The sequence below is a fragment of the Equus caballus genome, chromosome 5 (assembly GCF_041296265.1).
Source record: "Equus caballus isolate H_3958 breed thoroughbred chromosome 5, TB-T2T, whole genome shotgun sequence".
In the NCBI taxonomy this organism is placed as follows: domain Eukaryota; kingdom Metazoa; phylum Chordata; class Mammalia; order Perissodactyla; family Equidae; genus Equus; species Equus caballus.
This window is the reverse complement of record NC_091688.1, coordinates 62,867,169-62,888,712: the sequence shown is the minus strand read 5'-3', so window position 1 is coordinate 62,888,712 and position 21,544 is coordinate 62,867,169. Positions and strand designations below refer to the sequence as shown.

At 39.5% G+C, this 21,544-nt stretch overlaps 1 long non-coding RNA gene across 1 annotated transcript; it reads right to left on the bottom strand.

Annotated features, from left to right (window-relative positions):
- Positions 1–1,529: 1,529 nt before the first annotated feature.
- LOC138924112 (uncharacterized) lies at positions 1,530–15,260 on the bottom strand. The gene is made up of 3 exons (XR_011438766.1): positions 14,972–15,260; positions 10,015–10,092; positions 1,530–6,829 (listed from the first exon to the last, which is right to left on the bottom strand). It is a non-coding gene; the product is annotated as an uncharacterized lncRNA (long non-coding RNA).
- Between the last annotated feature and the right edge of the window lie 6,284 nt (positions 15,261–21,544).

Below are 21,544 nucleotides of genomic sequence, written 5' to 3'. Positions count from 1 at the left end.
CCAGGGCGCTACTGAAGATGCAGAGGGAGCTGTCAGGCCAGGAGAGCAGGCTCTGATTCTGAAATGTCAGAGCTGCTTAGGAAGCCTCTCTGGAGATCTGTTTGCTCCCAAAGAATGAGATAATAATTGCATTGAAAATTCCAGAGAAGCAGAAGCCTTGTAGAACACATTGGAAATTTTAATCACTTTCTCAGAAAGGCTTTGATTAACATTCTTTTTAGCCCTTCCTAGGTGTGTCCTAAGCCTCCCTCATTCCAGCTGACAGGTAATTAGCAATCTGGCCGGGGAGGGAGGCACAGGCTGCACCGATCAAGTAACACAATGTGTGTGAAGACAGTGCCTAAACTGTAAAGCCTGCAAATGACAGGGATGCTCCTATCCCCCACACATTCATACTCCTGTCACCCAGGACCACCCAGAAGTCTGAGCACACCATTTGGTCTTGCATCGCTGCTTATGCTGTCCTCCCACTGCCCAGGATGCCCTTCTGTGCCTTCCCAGCCTTTTTTTCAAAGCTGAGCTCAAATGAAACTAAAGTATCTCCATCCCCCTGGCAGAATTAAGTGCTCTGTGCCCACCTCTATTAAGGCCACTTGAAAAAGGCTGCATAATCTCTGGCATGTGGTAGCTGCTTGATAACTATTCTCTTCCTTTATCTCAGCGTTTCTTTATTTGTGTGTTTCTCCCCTTCAGGATAAGAAATGAACTTATTCTTCTTGGTATCCTCAAAAACTATATGAAGCCTGGACTAGTGGGTGCTCAGCAAATGTTCATGGAATGAAAACAATAAACATTGGCCAGAGACTGGGAGATGTGAGGTGGAAAGAAGTGGGTTGTCATGCTATCCAGAGCCCCCCTAGAATGTTAGATTTACCTAAGATTTAATCTAAGAACTGTATGAAAGAAGCTGTTCTAATTTCAACGCCTAACCACTAAGAAAATCCTGGCCAACATACCTAGTTCTAATCTCATACAGTCTTGGTTGTAAACAGTAGCTCGTTGTGTTGTGTTAGTTTATAGTTCAGAGGATTTGCCTCTTCCTGCCTCAGTTTTTCCATCTGCAATGTGGGATGGAGCAGATCATGACTATAATGAGTAATCCTGCCTTCCCTCCTTCTCTAATACATCTTTAGAAGAAGACAGCCGTTGCTGGGGGTGGATGTGTATAGCTCTTAGGAAAACAGAGCCACTTGTTACATGTAGCAAGAAGGGCAGGGTTTGAGATGGAGAAAAAGTGAAAGAGAATCAGAACTGCTTTTTTTCTTCCTCGTCTATGATGCCACACTCTGCATTTACTTACCCTACCCTGCAAATAAGAGAAAGCAGCTGCCAACAGCAGAGCCAGTATTGCAATGCCAGCAAGTTACAGAGAACCTTCTACTTAAAGTGGGATCCTCAGATCAACACATTGGCACCATCCTAAAAAAGGCAGAATCTCGGGTCCCACCCCAGATCTGCTGAATCAGAACTTGAATTTTAATAAGAGCCATAGGTGACTCACACACATTAAAATTTGAGGAGCACGGGCATAGAGTAGTCTTAAAAACATTTCTGAAAGTGAAATGAGAAGCAGGGAAGAATAGACGCTGAAGACAATAAAAAGATGCTCTGTCCGTCAAGATAAAGCGAAACGGAATGAATTTTATCAAGAAAATAACTAGAAAACTACTGTGGTGAGGTGATGGGAGAAAGGGAGGAAGGCTTTTATTTAGCTGCAGAATTACTCAGGGAGTTCACAGAGAAGAGGAAAACATCAATGTGTGAGCTCAGATCAAAATGCAGGGCACCCACCCCAGCACAGTGAGAGGAGCCTAAACAGACTCGGTGAAGTGACAGCTCTCCCAGCCCTGCCCTGTCAGATCTCATCCCCAGACTTGCCCAATCACTCACCCAAGCTACCCATGACCTTGCCCTGGGGGTGATGGTGGTGGGGAGAAGGGTAGGAGGGGGGGGGGCGGCGAGAGGGGGTTAGTGAATTCTCTTGTTTTCATTTAGTTGGAGTCTTAGACTGAATCCTCCTCCCCCACCAAGGGTTGAGACTGGGTTGGGGAGTCTCTCTGTGGGATACGAAGTGTTAAGAAAACAAAATTCAACTGAATTAATTTGAAGATCTAATTGGCTTTATTCAATGATTCATGAATCAGACAGCTTCTCATCTAGCAAGAAGAGAGATACTCAGAGGAGTTATACAAAATGGAAGGTTTTTATGGGAAGAAGGTGGGGGCAAGGAAGTTATTAGCAAAAGAAAAGAAAGGATTATTTTGGGCAAGGACTTCTTCCCTTTAGGGGGAAGGGAATAGCAAGGATTTTATCTCCCAGATTGCCTCTTCTTCCCCTGGGGTGGGGACGGTGGTGGGGAGGTGGGGAAAGGAGAAAGCTCATCAGTACTGACCAGAAAATCCCAGATTGGTTGATTAAGGTTATATTTCTGGAGAAAGTTGAAACTAGAATTAGATTGGGTATCAAATCTAGGTTTGGTGTTATGCACTTTAGTACAACTAGCACCATTTTGGGCCTGTGGTTTTCTCTTTCACAAAAGCGTACTTGTGTGTTTGTGTGTGTGTGTGTACTGTGCGTGCGTGTTTACACACACATGCATATCTTTAGCTGAAGTATCATTTACGTATAATAAAACACACAGGTCTGAAGTGTTCAGTTTGATGAGTTTTGACAAGTGTATACACACACCTGTGTATGTACTGAACAAGATATATTTTCATCACCCCAGAGAGTTTCCATGTGTCCCTTCCCAGTCAATCACTTTCTCCCCATCTACCCAGAGGTCAGAAGTGTCTGATTTTCATCACCATAGATTAGTTATGCCTGTTCTTGGGCTTCATAAGTGGAATTGTAACTACTGGCCCATTTAGAGGAGTTTGAACATACCCCATCTCTTATCAACAAAAGTGATTAAGTGATTAAGAATTGTCTATCAGAAAGACTCCAAAGTCATGTAGCCAGAAGATGCACAAAAGAAGAAATCGTGACCTGAAGTGACCATGGAATCAAAGACCCTCCTTCTCAAGGAACCCAAGGACAGGAACACTACCGAAACTTGAAAGTGGGACCCTTATCAGGAGTGAGAGGTCCCTCATTCAGGAAGCTCCGGTGTTAAAATTCCTTCCCCACCTCATCAAAAATGTTTAGAACCCCATCATAAAAGTTTAGAACCCTCTCACAAATGTTTAAAACCTTACCATAAATGTTGAAGCCCACAAAACAAAACCTGGCTTGCCAGTGTTTCCATGTGTCAGCCTGTTCTCCCTAACCTCTTCAATTTCGCCCCAAATCCTGAATCCAGGAGACAGATCTGAGGGCACACACACCCTGCCTCCCTGCAGATCAATCTCACAGAATAAAGCTGACTTCTCCCCCAAGAGCTGATGCCGTAATTAAATGACTTTTTTACTTACGTGCATCGAGCAAGAGAAGCCCAGTTTTGTGTAGTAACAGAATCATACAGGATAATGAAGTACATACTCTTTTACGTCTCACTTCTTTCACTCAACGAAATGTTTTTTGTGATCTGTCTGTGTTATTGCGTGTATCAGTAGCACCTTCCTTTTTATTGCTAAGTAGCAGTCCACTGTATGGAGATGACGTGTTTACCCATTCTCTTGTCAGTGCGCATTAGAGTTACTTACAGTTTCTGGTTCTTATGAGTGAGGCTCCTCTGAACATTCTTGTAGAAGCCATTTGTGGATATTTTTTGTTTATTATTTCTTGGGGATAAATATCTAGAGTACAATTTCTGGGTCATAGGTAGATGCATATTTAAATTTATAAGGACAGCCAGTTATTCAAAGTGGTTGTGATATTTCAGCCTCTCTCACTGGCAACACATGAGAGTTCTAGTTGTTCCGTATCTTCCTCCCATGAGTTGGTGTTAACAAATTTTTTTTTATTTTTAGCCATTCTAGTAGGTGCAAAGTGGTACCTCATTGTGGTTTTAATTTATATTTTCCTGATGACTCACAATGTTGAGCATTTTTTCATGTGCTTATTGGCCATTTATACGTCTCCTGTGAAGAGTCTGTTCAAAAAATTATCTTACCTTTTATTGTTGATTTGTAGAAATTCTTTGCATATTTGGATATGAGTCCTTTGTCAGATATATATATTGCAAATATTTTTTCCAGTCTGTGGATTGCCTGTCCATTTTCTTAATTGTGATTTTTGATGAGCAGAACTTTTTTCTTTTAAAGATTGGCACCTGAGCTAACAACTGTTACCAATCTTCTTTTTTTTCTTCTCCCCAAAGCCCCCCTGGTATATAGTAGTATATCCTAGTTGTGAGTGCCTCTGGTTGTGCCATGTGGGATGCTGCCTCAGCATGGCCGGAAAAGCGGTGCCATGTCTGCACCCAGGATCTGAACCTGCAAAACCCCGGGCCGCCGAAGCAGAATGCACGAAGTTAACCACTCGGCCACAAGGCCGGCCCAGAAATTTTTAATGTTTATGAAGTACAACGATTTTTTAATATTTAGGCAGGATCATTTTTTTCTTATACACCTCGTGCTTTTTGTGTCCACAGTAATCTTTGCCTCCCTCAAGGTATAGGAGAATATGAAGGTGAAATTCTAATTTTCTTCTTGAAGTTTAATGGTTCTAGCTTTCACATTTAGGTCTATGATCCATCCCAAATTACTTTTGTATAAAATGTGAAACAGAGGTTCAGGTTTGCTTTCTTCCATAAAGATATTGTTGTTCCTGGACTATTTTCTAAAAAGAATATTTTTCCCCATAGAGTCAACTTTGGGCTTTGGTCAAAAGCTAACTGACTCTGTGTGTGTGGAACTATTTTTGGACTCTGTGTTTTGTTGCATGGATCTTTGTCTATCCCTATCTAGTGCTACACAACTTGACTGCTATATTTTTACTGTTACTCTTGAAATCAAATAGTAGAAATCTTCCAAATTTCCTCAACTTTTTAAAGATTGTTTTAACTATTCTAGATCCTTTATATTTCCATAAAAATTTTAGAAGCAGCTCCTCAAGTTTCTTTTAAAAAGTCTGTGATATTTTGATTGGTTTTTCATGGAATCTATAGATTAATTTGGAAAGAACGGCTATCTTAACAATATTGACTCTTACAATCGTGGATATGGCATATATCTCCATTTATTTAAGTCCTTTTAAGTTTCTCTTGAAAATGTTTTGTAGTTTTCAGTGTAGGCATCTTACACATTTCTCATTAGACTTATTCCTAGATAGTTAATATTTTTGTTACTATTGTGAATGGTAGTTTTAAATTTTATTTTTCATTTGTTTGTGGCTACTATATAGAAGTTCAATTGGTTTTTATGTATTGAACTTAATTTACATTTGAATGTTGAACCAACTTTGTGTTCCTGAAATAAACTCACTTAGGTTGTGTTACCGTTTTATAGATTTCTAGACATAATTTCCTAACATTTTGTTAATAATTGCACTTATGTTGATGGTCTGAAGTTTTGTTTTCTTATAATGCCTTTGTCTTTGATATCAAGATTCTGTGGGTCTCACAAAATGAGTTGGAAAATGTTCCTAATTAGCCTCTATATTTTCCTTCTTTTATGTGTTTTTTTTTTCTTGAGGAAGATTAGCCCTTCGTGAACATCTACCACCAATTCTCCTCTTTTTTCTTTTCTTTTCTTTTTGCTGAGGAAGACTGGTCCTGAGCTAACATCCATGCCCATCTTCCTCTACTTTATATGTGAGATGTGTGCCACAGCATGGCGTGCCAAGCGGTGTGTAGATCCACACCCAAGATCCAAACTGGCAAACCCCCGACTGCCGAAGCGGAATGTGAGAACTTAACCACTGCACCACTGGGCGGGCCCCTCTATGCTTTCTGAGTTAATGTAATATTAGTATTATTTCTTCCCTAAATATTTGATTGAATTTGTTGTTGAACTCTCTGGGACTGGAATTTCCCTTGTGGGAAGATTTTTGAATATGAATTTAATTTCTTTTTATTATTATACAGGCATGGCTTTAGATTTTCCATGTCTTGTATCAGTTTTGGTAATTTATGTCTCTCAAGAAATTTGCTTGCCTACTCTAAATTGTCTACTATATTGGTAAGAAGTTTTTCATTTTTTTTTTTTGGAAGATTAGCCCTGAGCTAACTGCTCTCATTCCTCCTCTTTTTGCTGAGGAGGACTGGTCCTGAGCTAACATCCATGCCCATCTTCCTCTACTTTATATGGGGGACGCCTGCTACAGCATGGCTTCCTGAGTGGTGCTGTGTCCACACCTGGGATCCGAACTGGCGAACCTCAGGCCACCCAAGTGGATCATGTGCACTTAATGGCTGCGCCACCAGGCCGGCCCCATGAAGTTGTTCTTAATGTTGCTTTATTTTCCTTTTTAAGGCATGTAATATCTGTAGTGGGTCCTCTCCTTCAATGCTGATATTGAAAATTGATATTTTCTCTTTTTGTTCTCGATCAATGTTTGGGTTACTATTTCTACATAACGAATTATCCCTAATATTAGCAGCTTAAAACCACCAATTTAATTTACTTGTGATTTTGTGGGTCAGAACTTGGAGAAGATCTCAAATGAGCAGTTCTTGCTTGGGGTCTTTAGCTTGGTTGAATTCAGTTGTCAGCTGGGGCTTCAGTCCTGTGAGACGATCAGGCTGACTGTCCACGATGGCTGCCTCACAGGCTGGCAGCTGGTGCCGGCTGTCGGCTGGGAGCTGGGCTCGCATGGAGTGTCTCCAATAGTCTCTCCAGCACGGCAGCTGTCTTCCTCCAGAGCGATCATCCCAAGAGAAACAGGTGGAAGCTGCTTGGCCCTCTGACACATCTTGGAAGTAAAGTAGTGCCACGTCTACCAAATTCTGTTGATTACAAACAAAGTCACTAAGGCCAGCCCAGATTAAAGGATGGAAGATATATTCCACCTCTTGACGGGAAGGGCATAAAATTTCACATTTCCTAACCTTCACAATCAGTATACGTGGATTTCATCAGTTTTATTAATCCTTTCAAATAATCAATATTTGATTCTGTTGATTTTATTTGTTGTTTGTCCATTTTAAAGGTTTAATTGGTTTCTGTTCTTATTTTTATTATTTATTTTCTTCTACTTATTTTGGATTTAATTTGCTTTTCTTTTTCTAGTTTATTAAGGTGGAAGTAAGCTTAGATCATTGATTTTATGCCTTTCTTCTTTTTCTAATAAAAAGATATTTAAAACTACAAATTTCCCTATAGGCGCTGCTTTACCTACATCCCATAGCTTTTAATATGTTGTGAAATTATCATCGCTTAGTTAGAAATATTTTCTAATTTTCCTTGTGATTGCTTCATTGGCCCATGGTTACCGTTGCTTAATTTCTAAATATTTAGAGTTTGTCCAGATTGTTGTTGATTAGATTCAACTTTTCCATAGACAAACAATATACTTTGTGTCATTTTGTCCCTCTGAAATTTATTGAGGCTTGTTTTATAGTGCAGAACATAGTCTATATTAATGAATATTCCATGTGCATTTGAAAACAATATGTATTATGTGTTTTTTGGATATAGTAAAATATTCTACTAATGTCAATTAGATCTAGTTGGTTGATAGTGTTCAAATCTTTGATATCTTTCTTATTGTTTTTGTCTACTTGATTCTATCAATTACTGTGTGATGAGTATTAAAACATCCAACTGGGATTGTAGATTTACCTCTTTCTCCCTTTAATTCCTTCAATTTTTGCTTCATTTATTTTAAAGTTTTGATATTAGGAGCTTATGGGTTTCTGAAGGAATGGGAAGATGTCAACAGGATGATGGAGGATTGCTTGTTGTCAGATGTGCTTGCCTATGATCCTAAATATCTTTTGTCACCATTTGAATCAAGAAAAAAAATCCTAGGTGCGAAAGCTGCCCACACTTCAGTGAAGGGACTACTTGGGTTTTGTTCTTGTTTGTTTGCTTTAGTTAGGCACTTGTCTCCCAAAGACATAAACTCTAAAAGTCTTAACAAGGAACTAAGACAATATCCAGGCCCTGTCCCATGACATGTTTCTAGGAAGCTGGTGAACAGCAACTAATTCTTTCCCAGCTTATTAGACATTATAGCCTTGGGGTTTCATATAAATATAATCAAATTAGACAGACAGGTGGTTTTGCTGCAAGCCAGAGAAACATTAATCAAAACTGCTGGGATTCCAAGTATTCTTTCCAGAGAGCCGTGTGAGGAATGGCTGATGAGCACTTATGGGATCTCTGTGAGTACACAGCCTTGTGCTTGCCCCTGAGACATGTAAAGAGAAACAAGGGTTCAGACTGTGCCCTTAAAAAGTTTATATTCAGGCTGAGTAATCTAAAACCTCTAAGGGAAAAATTAGAGAAGAATAATGAATAACAATCCTCTCCTTGTGTATAACACTTTAAAATTGACAAAAGACTTTCATATATATTGACATCCTTTACTGCTCTCAGTAGTAAATATTTAGCACAGGTATTGTTACTCCAGCTGTGCGAACAGGCTTAGCGTGTATCCATGACCCACTCTGGCTCCATTGGAAGCTGTTGCCTGTTTGTTATACAGTCTCTACCCTGGGGCCATGGAGAGAGCCAGTTACAGGTCCGAGACAGCTTAGGAGTCAGGCCTGACTACACTGTTCTCTTGGCTAGAGCACACTCAGTAAGAGCGAAGACTTGAAGCCAGACTATCTGGGTTTGAATCCTACCTCTGCATTTAACAAACTGCGTGAGCTTGGCAAATTATTTAGCTTGTCTGTGCCACTGTTTCCTCTCAACTTATAGATTAACCAATTACTGACAGTTCAAAATCAAATCTATAAAGTGGAATCAATTATGATGATAACATCTATCTCAAAGGTTGTTATGAAGGTTAAGTGAGTTACGATTGTAAAGTGCTCAGAATAGAATTTTAGAAATGCATTTCCCAATATCCTTGCTATATTAAAATAGGAAGGCAAATAGGAGTCTCATTCAGTCATTCAAATGATTATTTAAGTGTGAGTCATGCAACCATGCTGAGTATTGGTTTTACCATCTAAAGTCGCTCTAAACCATAATTTGCCTTCAAAAATTTAAAATAATAGCAACTAGTATGTTTTATAATATTTACTCACCTCCTTAGTTCCCGCAGCTATGTGCTAAGTGCTTACTAAGTCTCAAGTACCAGGCTAAATCCATTACATATACGATATTATTTAACCCTCACAACTTATCTTCGAAGAGTCCAACTTTGATGGACTCTAAGGGTGAATTAACCGTCACTGTCTTTGCCTCTGGGTCCTCTTAAAACAAGGACTGCTCCCTCCACTCTCAGTCTAGCTTCTTGGCCAGACTAACTGGGTCAACCTATCAATTGATGCCTCTGGAAATATTAAACATTCTGATCTTTCATCTGTCTGGCATTGATTGCAAAGGCAGTTTCAAGCCATGGGCAGGTAATAGAGCATAGGAGTTAGAATCAGAAGCGTTGCAAATGGACCTGAGTTGGAGTCCTGACTCTACCCTTTATTAGCTACATGACCTTGACCTTTATCATTTAAGTCATCCATTCAACAAACATTTTATGAGCATCTGTATAATTCCAGGCTCTGAGGATACGGCAGAGAACAAAAGAAACAATAATCTCTTCCCACATGGACCTTACATCCTAGTGGCTTTCTGACTCAACTTTTTCCTTTAAAATGAGAAAAACAATAGAGCCTTCTTTATAGGATTGTTGTGAGAGTATTTGGGATAGAATAGGGAAGGTGCTTAGCATAGTGCCCCTGGAACTTATTTAAAAAGTAATAATGTCACAGAAAATGCAAACACCTTCCTGAATTTGATATTTTTCAGACATCTCTTGACTACATAATAATATAGGAGAGTTGCCTGCCAGAATAGCAGTAATTTCTGGGATATCTTGTCTGAAGGTTACTCTTTCTTGGTCTCTTTTTCAAAGATAGCTACCTGAGCAAAAGATGAAAATACAGCCAAGACCATTTATTATAGCAATTTAGAAATATTTATGATAATCTAGAATAAGTTGAGAGGAAACGTCACTCACGTCTTTAACGTAGGAGCCAGCATCATCGGCTATTTAATTGTCCACCCTTCACTGTTTACATCAATCCTCAGACAGATACTGTAGACAAGATTAAGGGTCAGTGTTTCTCCTCTGAGCTTATCCTAAACATAAATATTATTGTGCTAAATCTGACCACACACATAGTAGTAATAGAAGGATTAAGGGGATAAAGAAGATTAAGATGAAGTGAACCTTTCTTCAATTCAGAACAGAAACCACTAATATCTGTAAATGTGTCCTCTGCCTTCTCCTGTTGAAGTGAACAGACACGGCCTCTGTCCTGTAAAAGAGCAGACCCCTAGATCCGATTCCATCTCTTTTCTCTGCATTATAACCATTTCCTTAGTCATCTTTCTCTCCCTAGGAGACTATAAACGTCTAAGAGGCTGTCACCTGCTTTTGCATTTTTCTGTCTTTTGTTCATATTATGATGCCTGGCACATATCTGGTTTTCAATGTCTGTTTATTGAGTTGAATTGAGAAGGCATTGATTTCCTCTCAAATTCTAGATGAAAAGATTATTGACTGGCTAAAACCGAATCTGTCTAACTCTTGGTTTTATAAAGATTTCTAAAAACATCAAAATAATGATGACAAAGTCATTTGAAAGCAGTTTGAATGGAATTTAGCTAAAGCCATTCAAAGACTTCAATCGAAATCTTTTTACAAACAACGTGTCATCTCAAAACAATAAATTTATCATTAGCTTCCAGTGAGGAAATATTACTACTAAAATCAGAAGTAGGATCTGCCTAATAGTGGATACAATTCCAATATTAAATGGTTTAAAATACCCTCTTATTATCTACTACCTCTTTTTAGTTTGTTTATTTAAACAACTTGGCATTAATAATAATCTGGTTGCACATTCTCTGGTTATAACAAACAAGAAGACAAACATTCTCTTGTATTTGAGGACTTGATTTTATAATTTTCAATTGAGTGTGAATATACGAAGAGACTTCAAAAGCTGCTGAAACTTTTGGTTGATTATTTCAGGAAGGTTAGTGAATGAAGAGTTAATAAAAAAGGAAGAGTAAAAATTTAGTCTGGAAAACTTGGGAACAAGAGTATGGGGTCAAGAATTAGGGGATAAGAGTCACTCAACTAGTATTTATTGAGCACCTAATATGTGCTTGCCACTGTCTGGGTTTTGTGGATATAGAGATGGACCCCGCCCTTGTGGAGCTGACATTTAAGTTGGAGAGCATCCATTCAAGGAGGTTCTAATAACGCTGAATCTCAAAAGGGTCTTCATCCCTTAGCTTCATGGAGCTTCTTGGCCCTACGCAAATGTACAGAGTCCCTTTCTACCTAGGAACTCCACAGATTCAGAGAAATTAAGAGGGAAAAACAGTCACATAAAACAGGTGCTGTTACAACCTTCCTTGGGGCATGGAGTGCCTACTTGTCTTACGTTTACAAAAGCAAGAAAAGCTACTCAAGTAACTTTTCCCTAGACAGAGAGATATGTCCCAAGGCAACTGTGTTTACCTATGCTGAGAATTGGCTGGGAACTTCCCTGCTAAAATTATAAAGTAAATAATAATAATAATAGAGAAAAAAATTTTTCTGTCTCACCAGGCATCTCCATAACACAGCTATCTCAAAAGGATCACATGCAAATTAAAGAAGATAAAGTAAAGTGCCTAGCATGGTGTCCGGCATGAGGTTAGTGTTAAACACCCACCCCCACAACATACACACACATTTCCTTCCTCAGCGGCTGTGAGAAGTACACTCCCCCTGCTTCTGAGAGAGAATATAAATCAGGCTCCTAATCATTCAGCTCAGGCCCTCGGCCCCACCTCCTGCACATCTGGTGTGTAAAGCAAGTGAATCTCTCTTTAATCAACAACACAGAATCATGGCATTTCCGACCCTCATCAAAGAATTCAACCAGGAACTGATTGCAATGCAGCTCTTGCCAAATGCTTACTGGGGAAAGTTGATACTTGAGAGAAACTGCCTAATAGATATATGATTTACATGCATTCTTCTTTTAAGCTTTTTCTTTGAATTAAGAAATCATCGGAATACTTACTTGCACTATATTATTGCAATTCTCTATAAAATCTTTTGTTGAATTAAAATATGCTGCTTATTTATCCACCTTTTAAAGAATTTATATTAAAAATATCTGCCTAGCGTAGAACCTGGCCCATTGTAGGTTCTTAATGAGTATTTGAATATTAAAAGGATGAATCTGCTTGAACAAGGTTTATTTCTTTTTCCCCCCTCAATACACCCATAAGTGAAAACATTCATTAGAATTTCCTTTTTATTTCTTCTCTCTCTAGGGAACTACTCTTTATCCTTCACATCTTAGCTGGATGTCACCTTCTTTCCAGTGCCCCCATCACTCCCAGGCGGGGTTCTACTAAGCTCTTTCTGCCCTGCTCCCACCTTTATTACAGCATCAGTCACATCTTATCTGTTGTTGGCACTACTGTCTCCGTGCTGGACTGTGAGCCACTTCAGGACGTGACTGTGTCTTTTTCATCTTTGTAACTGCAGCGTAGGGCACAGGGCCTGGGCCACAGTAGGTTAAGAAAGCTTTAAATGTCAAAAGAAGAAATAAAGCAATTCAATGTCCCTGATACAAACACCAAGTGAATATTTCTTCTTTGAATTCAGTAACAGGAAAACTTGATATTTCTAATACAGTTTTTTGAGCTCTTGCTTTACATAAAAAACTTTCCTGACATAATGGAGATCTTTATGGCCCCTACCACTAAGGAGTTCTCTATTAGGTGAAGGAGACAGACGTATCTACAGGACATTCAAGGTAGTTTGGATTTAATGTTCTAATAGCAGTACAGAGAAAGTGCTCATGGGAGCATGGGCGGTGGAAGAGATTAATTCCAACAAGGAGATAAAGGAGGCTTGTTGCTTGAGGTTGACTTTGAATGGATAGAATTTTAACAGACAGATATAGAGATGGGAAGAAGATGCCAGATAGAGAGAATAGCTGTCTTCCTTTACTTGTCTGTGACTCTGAGGTTTCTGAGTGCACGAACTGTACTTTCATCTTTCTATCTACAAATGCCTAGAATGGCCCTGGCATATGGTAACTTTTCAATAGATGCATGCTGGAAAATAAAGTTCTTGAGTATAGAGGTAAATAAGACTGGAAAGGATGGTTGAAACCAAATTGAGAAGGTCATCGTTTTGTTTGCTGTGGGTACCATTGAACGTTCTTGAGTTGCGGAGAGATGCAATTGGATCAGGTTGTCTGTGAAGGATGAATTGAAAGAGAAAGAAATTGGAGACTAGGAAAGCAGCTAGATGATAGGTACAGATGAGAGTCAATGAGGGTGCTTATTAAGCAGTGGAAGTGGAAGGGACAAGGAAAGGATGAGGGTCTTCTGGTTTTAAGTTGACATTTCTGCCTACTTCACTTTAAAAAATCACCTAAGCAATAAGAAAAGACTAGAATAAAACATGCATTCCATCACTAGTGAAACTAAGAAAACATACATAATCCCAAACCACAGTATATAAAGACAAAAACTACATGGGATGTTGGGAATTGATTTAGCAGAACAGAGAAAGCTTAAAAAGATTAAAGTTAAGTGTCTGTGCATGTGTATATCAGTGAGAACTAATCCTATTCACTCTGAAGAATCCTGAAGAGACTGAAAACTTAGAGGTACCAGGTGCTGTGGAAGGTGGAGGTGTGGTATTGTTAAAAATGGGGGAATTGATTGAAAGTCTGTAAAAGGATTAGTTAGACCTTCAGGACTCCACTCTGCACATCCAGACGATTATCCCTTTCTGACTTTGATGGGGGAGAAGAGATTTATTCTCTAAAGCAACTGAACCAGAGGGCCTCTGAATTCAGAGACACCAGACATGGAAGAGGGCTTGGGTGAGGTGACCAACTGAAATGAGAAGAACTACATGAAAGGCTGCATGCTGAATGGTGAAGCACTCAGCCCCTTTCCCTATCCCCAAGAAGACCAGCTGCCACACTTATACTCTCATGAGAGGAGATTTGCTCATTCTTCTCTGGAGACTCTCAATGACCCTGCAGAGGTGGGGAGGGAAGGAAACACACACACACACACACACATTCCCAAGGAAAACATCCAGCGTATAAGTTGAATTCCAGCAGTGATCTGCCTTGCCCAATCACAAAGGAATTCCAATCAGTCTTTTAGTGTCTCACTCTCAAAAACAAGTGGAAGGTAAAGGGTCCAGATTTTTGAGAAAGGCTTACAACATAAAAAGCAGAGAGAAAAGTAAAGAACTCCAAGAAAACAAAAGGCAGAAGAAAACTTACTTTAAAGAAAACTAGAATTAGCATCCTCAGACAGACAAGGATGCTATAAAAAAGAAACAATAAGAGAATAAGAAAAAGCTCTCATAAATAAGCAATATAGCTAAAATTAAAATTTCAAAAGAAGAATTGGAAGATTAAGTTGAAGGAACCTCATTGAAAGTAGAACACAGTGACAAAAATACAAATAACAAGAGAGAAAAGATAAGGAAATTGGAAGATTCAACCTCTGATATCAAACTAATAGAGGTTGTAGAAATACAGTACAGAGAAAATGGATGAAACAAAATTATCAAAGAAATAATTTGATAAAATTTTGGAAAACCAAAGTACAAAGGTATCTAGATTGGAAGTCCAAAATGTGTTCCTCTCAAAATAAATTTTTAAAAAGGCTACATCAAGACATATCCTCATGAAATTTAGTACACCAGGAATAAGAAATTAATAGAAAAACATTCCAAAGAGAAAAACAGGTCATATACAAAGGTTTAGCAATTAGCAGCTACCCTGTAAGCTAGAAGCCAGTGGAGAACTACATTCAGTATTATGAAGAAAAATTATTTAACTCTAGGAATATACAATTAGCTAAATTATCAAGATATGTGATGACAGAATAAAGATATTTTAGACATACAAAAATCTCAACAAACCTACCTCCAATGTATTATGTCCCAAGAAGCTATCAGGCAATATGTTCCACCAAACAAGAAAAGAGGAAGTACGAAGTCCGAGGAGGACAGTATCCAACACAAGAGAGAGGGGAAGGGAATTCCCAGGCTAGTGGTGAGGGAAAGTCTCAGGACAACAGCTGTGTAGCAGACCTAGACAGTAAACAGCCCATAGAACAGAAAGATTAAAGGCTCAGGAGATGATGCTCCAGGAAAAAATAGATGGTATGATAGCAAACTGCATTTGAGAAGTTGTTGGAGAAAATAAAGAGATTGAGCCCTTCATTGGTACATAGGATACTAAGTAAATGAGAAAAAAAAAGAAAAAAACAAGGCAAGTATTAACCACGTGAAAAACCTGAAGTTGAACAAGGAAGTAATCATAATAATAGTACACTACTTGACATAGGAGTAAACAGTGTTTACGTGGTTTCAGTAAGGAAAATATTACATATTGATGGAAATAAAATTGTGACATAACAATACAGATAAAAAGATTAAAGAGGAGCGAAGTCACGGGGAGAGGTTGAGAGAGTTTGAGAGAGCTAAGCGTTCATTCATTATCAAAGGAAGTCAATACGTAACAAGCAGTATTGGAGAATCAAGAAAAAGCTGTACAAGCTTATTTAGAATTATAAAGATAAATACTAGAAGAAATAGCTAAAATAATTGAAAGTGGTTACAACTTTGCTAGGCCACTAGATGTGGTGGTGAAGATTGTGCATTTCTCAACTCTAGAGGGTGCCATTCCCATCATAGAGCATTTAAATGGTTGAGTTTTGCACAACCTGCACAGCTTTACCCAGCAGTTCTGCCTCTCGGGAGCAGGACCAGCAGTGGGGCACATTGATGTGAGGCCAGGACTGCTCTACTCAGTTATAAACATTTTAGCATTAATTGCTTTTTAAAATTGTTTGATTTTTTAAAAATCTAAAATAAGCAAGAAAAGAGAGGATGGATTTGAGTCATACTTCTGGAATAGCTCACTGGGATTTGGCAGCCTCTGAGGGTCAGGCGGATGAAAAGGAGTGTGGAAATTAAATTGGCTTTGGAAGGCCTGTAGCGGGGCTCTGCTGCTGTATCATACATCCTCAATTACTCCAAACAGGAAGAAACACGTGCTTGCGTCTCCGGCAAGAAGTGCAACTACTTTACTACTGAAGGAAGACTTTTCTCCCCTCCTGGCAACAGCCCAGTCAGTGAGTGCCACAGCTCAGCCAATAAGAAGCCATGCCACCCCGGACTGTTACTTTCCTTCAATGGACTTTCGTTTAGAACAGCCCCTCCCTACTCCCCTTTGCTCTATAAAAGCACCCCCTTCCTTTGTCTCTCCAGATTTGCCTATGGTTCACCATAGCATGCACAGCCTCAGTTGCAATTTTTTGCTGATCCTGAATAAACTCATTCTTGCTGGAGAAATAAGAGACTATCTGTTTGCTTAGGTCAACAGAGGACAGTAAAGGGAGCCAAGAATAATCAGTTATTTAGGGAGGAGAAAGAGAGAGAGTTAGTATCATAGAAGTCAAAGGGAAAGAGTTACCGGAGGAGGTAATGGCCAATAGCAACACCTGCTGGTGACTGGGTAATTGTGCAGGCTTTGGTACTGGAAGTCATGGGACAGAGTCTCACTCAGCTCTATCACCTTCTGAGTGGCTGTTTCTCACCTAAAAAATGGTGATGATGATACCAACCTCACAACATCCTTTTGCTGCAGCATTCATGAAATATAGAGTAACAATTTTGCTGGAGTAAGAAATCACTTTTGGTGTCCAGTTTTACCTCTTGGCGATAATTTCATTAAACTAATAGAAGCATTATCTGGGGAAAGGGCTATGCTATTGAAAAAAAATTTTATTTTCCAAGTTGTATTAATTCCTTCAAAGGCTCTTGGGAAGATATTTTTCTTTTAAATTGCACTGGGGTTAGGCTCCACTTCCTTAAAGCAGAGAGCTGCAGCTAGGATTTCTGAGGCTCTTGGAGAATCCCATGGAAATTCTCTGGTCCTGAGGAGTAGACAGCAGGGGGCTGTCTGCCTCTTGCCGGAGATGGAAAATAACCTTCCTGCTGCAGAACTCTAGCTGCAAGATGAGCTTCCCTTTCCCTGGGAGTAGACACAGAGCAGGGACATTAAAGTGATGCTGTCACAACTCAGTCCAGATATGACTTTCAAAAAAAAACAAATTGGATCTTGAGCCTGGAGGCGCCTGGCCTAGAGTCTGAGCCCATGCACAAGGGAGCAAAGAATATCTGGGAGGAGGAAAAACCTGGCGTGGAGTGCTGCTCCAAGTTCATCAAAATCCCAAACCTCTTCTAGCTTCTGGAAGGAGTCCCCCTTGAAGTGACCCTACCCTGTAAAACTGTGTGGGGCTGTTAAAGCTCCTAGTTGCCTCTCTTCTCCTATGTCTCAGCCCCAAGAGAATGCCTTTTGCTTTGCCTGCTATTTGACTTCATGGAATTTAAAAATAATGACAACAACAACAGTTCTGTAGGGCATACTACATGCCAGGTACTGTTTTCAGCACTTTACTTACATTAACTTTAGTACAGATGAGGAAAATGAGACACAAAGAAGTTAAGCAACTTGCCTAATATTAGAGATGGGCCAAATAATAAAGGCAGGCGCCAAACACGAGACTCCCTCCCACATCCTCAGGATCCTCAGCAACCGTTGAGAAGCAGAGGTTCCTTCCTGCCTCAAAACCCTGCAGTGACTCCCACTGACATTTGGATAGAGAACATCCACGCTTCTTCCCTTGGTATTCAAGGTTCTCCCTAACACCTGCCTACCTTCCTAAGGTCATCTCCACTGGATCTAACCACACACCAGGTGTGCCTGCCACACTGAGCCTCTCACCCTTCTTCTGAACTGCCCTCAAATTTCACACCTTTGGGTGTTAGCCAATGCCATCTCTTCATCCTGAAGTGAAGAGATGGAAAATAGAGGGAATGTGGAATTAAATTGATTTGTATCTTTCTAGTCTCCCCAGCTGTGGCAGAGAGTTCTAGGTGTCATCTGGATATCCCTTCTCCCTATATCTAGAAATAACAGAATACTGACTTTTGTGTTGACACATCCCTGATGATCTAAGACTGATCATGTGACTAAATTTTAGCCAGTGATATATGGGTAAAAATGTTGTACGGGGTTTCTGGAAGTTTTCTTATATTGGAAGTAGTTAACCTTTTTTTTCTCCTTCCTCCCATTCTGCCCTCTGGAGTGTGGGTGTGATACCTGGAGCTCCAGCAGCTGTCTTGCACCACAAAGATGAGGGCCACACACCAAGGATAATGGACCAGAGAGCCTGAAAAAGCGTGGGTCTCTCTGACCATGCAGAGGCCACATCAGTCCTGAATTACTTATCTTTGGACTTTTATCTCGTTCTATCTCTGCTTTTCAGGTGTTTGTTATTCATAGTAATTTGGGGTCCTATTGAGCTACCAACTGAATAATCAAGGACACAATGTCATTGAGCATGGCCATAATAAATTCAGTAGAGAAAAAAACAAAGTAGGTGAAATTTCCACCTCAGCCATAACAATTCCCAGTAGGACTTTCGTGGAACAATTACCTTAAACAGTGAACTTTCTTGATGCGTCTTTTTAGATAAATCGATTATAACACATAAGCTTCAGGAACTGAAGAATTAACTTGCTCCATATGGGTGTCAACTAGATGCAGTTAAATGCCAGAAGATTCCTGCCCAAACTAGTGACTTTTGTTGTAACACAGGTGAACTATAACTCTTCTTTTAGTCTGTAATTAGACGTAGGGACAATCACCTATGAAGGCAATTGCTAAGTCATGACATTAATGCCATTTAAAAATTTTTAATTGTGGTAAAATACACACAAGATAAAATTTCCCACAATAACCATTTTTAAGTGTTCAGTTCAGTAGTTCTAAGTACATTCACATTGTTGTGCAAACATTGCCGTCCATCTCTAGACTGTTTTTATCTTGCAAAACTGAAACTCTGTACCTATTAAACAATAACTCTCTCCCTCCCCCAACCCCTGGCAACCACCATTCTACTTTTTGTCTCTATGAATTTGTTCTAGATATCTCATGTAAGTGGAATCATACAGTATTTGTCTTTTTGTGACTGGCTTATTTCACTTAGCATAACGTCTTCAAGTTTCATCCGCCTTGTAAAATGTGTCAGAATTTGCTTTCTTTTAAGGCTGAATAATATTGCATTGTATGTATATATCACATTTTGTTTATACATTCATTTGTTGATGGACTCTTATGTTGCTTCCACGTGTTAGCTATTGTGACTAATGCTATGAACATGGATGTACCAGTATCTCTTTTAGATCTTGCTTTCAATTCTTCTGGGTATATATCCAGAAGTGTAATTTCTAGAGCATATGGTAATCCTATTTTTAATTTTTTGAAGAACCACCTTACTGTTTTCCATGGTACCTGCACCATTTTACATTCCACCAACAGAGCACAAAGATTCTAATTTCTTCAACAATTTCTTTCCTTGCCAACACTTGTTATTTTCTGCTTTCTTGATAGCAGTCATCCTAATGGATGTGGTGGGTATCTAATTGTGGTTTTGATTTGCATTTCCCTAGGATTAGTGATGCTGAGCATCTCTTTGCCATTTTAATATAAGAGAATGTCATCTTTGTATTCTCTTTGTTGTAGTGGGAATCTGTGGATACCACACCAATGTTATCAAGTCATTTCCATACAATTTTTTAAAAAGTCCAAGACACGTCCCTGTTTATCTCACTCCATTTGGAGGGTGCTATTAAGCATCAAAATCACATTGCAACTCCTCCAACTCTTAGAGTAGTGAAAGGTGTGTTCTGCACAAGCATCAATAATCAGGGGTCAATATCAAGACCATGTAGCTTTCTCACATCCAGTTCCTGTCTACAGAGGATATAACAGGCACACTTAGGTGTTTTCCTATGGCGTTGAGTTTTTTTAGGCAATGAGAAATCTATGATAAATTCATTTGAAAAATTCCTGGATGGCCTGTTGTGATTTCTGCTTTACATGCTCCTTCCCTGTCAGGTGAGGTACCAGGAGGGTAAGTCCTATATTTGCTAGAACAGAATGTGAATAAAATCATTTTAAGGTAATGGGAATCCATTCAGAGGAGATGAGAGGAGAAACCTTTCCTTTGAGGCATCCAAGGTTGAAAAGATTCTTTGATAGTAACAGCTGAAATAGAGCTGGAAAAAAACCTGGTGTATTTATTGCCAGTCCCCTGACTGCCCCAGCACAATCATAAGTACAGGGAGGCTCCAGAGAGCCATGCAAAGATAAGTGAGAGGGAAAACGTACACTTTTTACGCAGACCACAGCACAAAAGGGCTGGCCACAACATATAATATACGAGATAGATAGAAATATAAGTTCCTCTGAGATTTATTCCCTGTACTATCATTCAGAAGCACTGTCTTTCAAAGAAAGTACGTTTGGCAAGGATTTTTTTTTTTCCCACTAAGATTAATAAATCTGTCTCTGAAAGAATTGTCCAGGGGAATCCACTCAGTCTATAAAAACTTGAAACAGGGGCCCATTGGAATCACTGCCAATTCTGGTGGTTAGGTGTCCAGAGATGCTGTTTGAGCCTGGAGAATGAATACAGATTATCATCAAAAGGAGACCGTTAGTCTGAGCAGACAGGGCGGTGTGAATGGTGAGACAGAGGATCTTCATTTTGTCAGGAAGGCCAGAAGCAAGGAGTTCTGTTCCCCCACGCTGTGGAGCAAAGGTTGACTGAGATATGAGTGGCCCATCCACCATAGCTACTATCAAAATTTCTTTTTTGACGGTCACAGAAATAACTGGTCCATACCCATGGAAAAAGGATGTTCTAAAATGAAAGGTGCCTACAGGTATTTCAGTTTGAGGGGAACAAAGCATTGACCTTCTAAAGCATGCTTTAGACTATATTCTGGATCTGATCAGAGGGGTCTATACAGCAAAAGTGCAGTGTCTGCCCTTTTAAATATCCCTTGAGTGCTTTACTTGACTTGGGCATTTAAAACTTTTCAGCAAAAGACCTTAAAACCCTCAGAAGAACTTAGTATACAGAGTCCTTCTGTAGGAACTAAATTGGCCTTTTTTCAAGTGAAGACCTTTAGTTAACAAGGAGCAACGAACACACACATCACCCCAGGGCTTTTTGTAGAGTGGCATAGTACAGGGGGTGGGGGGAGTGTCGTGGGGAAAATACTCTGGAGTCAGAGCCTGGATTTGCATCCTGGCCACACTGCTTCCTAGCTGTGAGTCTCTGGGCATGTTACTTAAAGTTTCTATACCTCAATTCCCTCGTCTGTAAAATGGCAATAGCAATAATATATATATATATTATAATATATATTGACTAGTGTGCTTATGAGGATTAAATGTGATCATTCATGTAAAGTGCTTAGAACTAGGACTGGCACGTGCTAAATGTTTAATACTTGTTACTTATCACTATCACTAATTTTGTCATTATATAATTTGTCCTTTGCTCCCAGTAAAGAATCATGGCCCACATCTGCTGAGCCCCATTCCTCTGGTGTAAGGTAGAGTGTGTCCCACCAG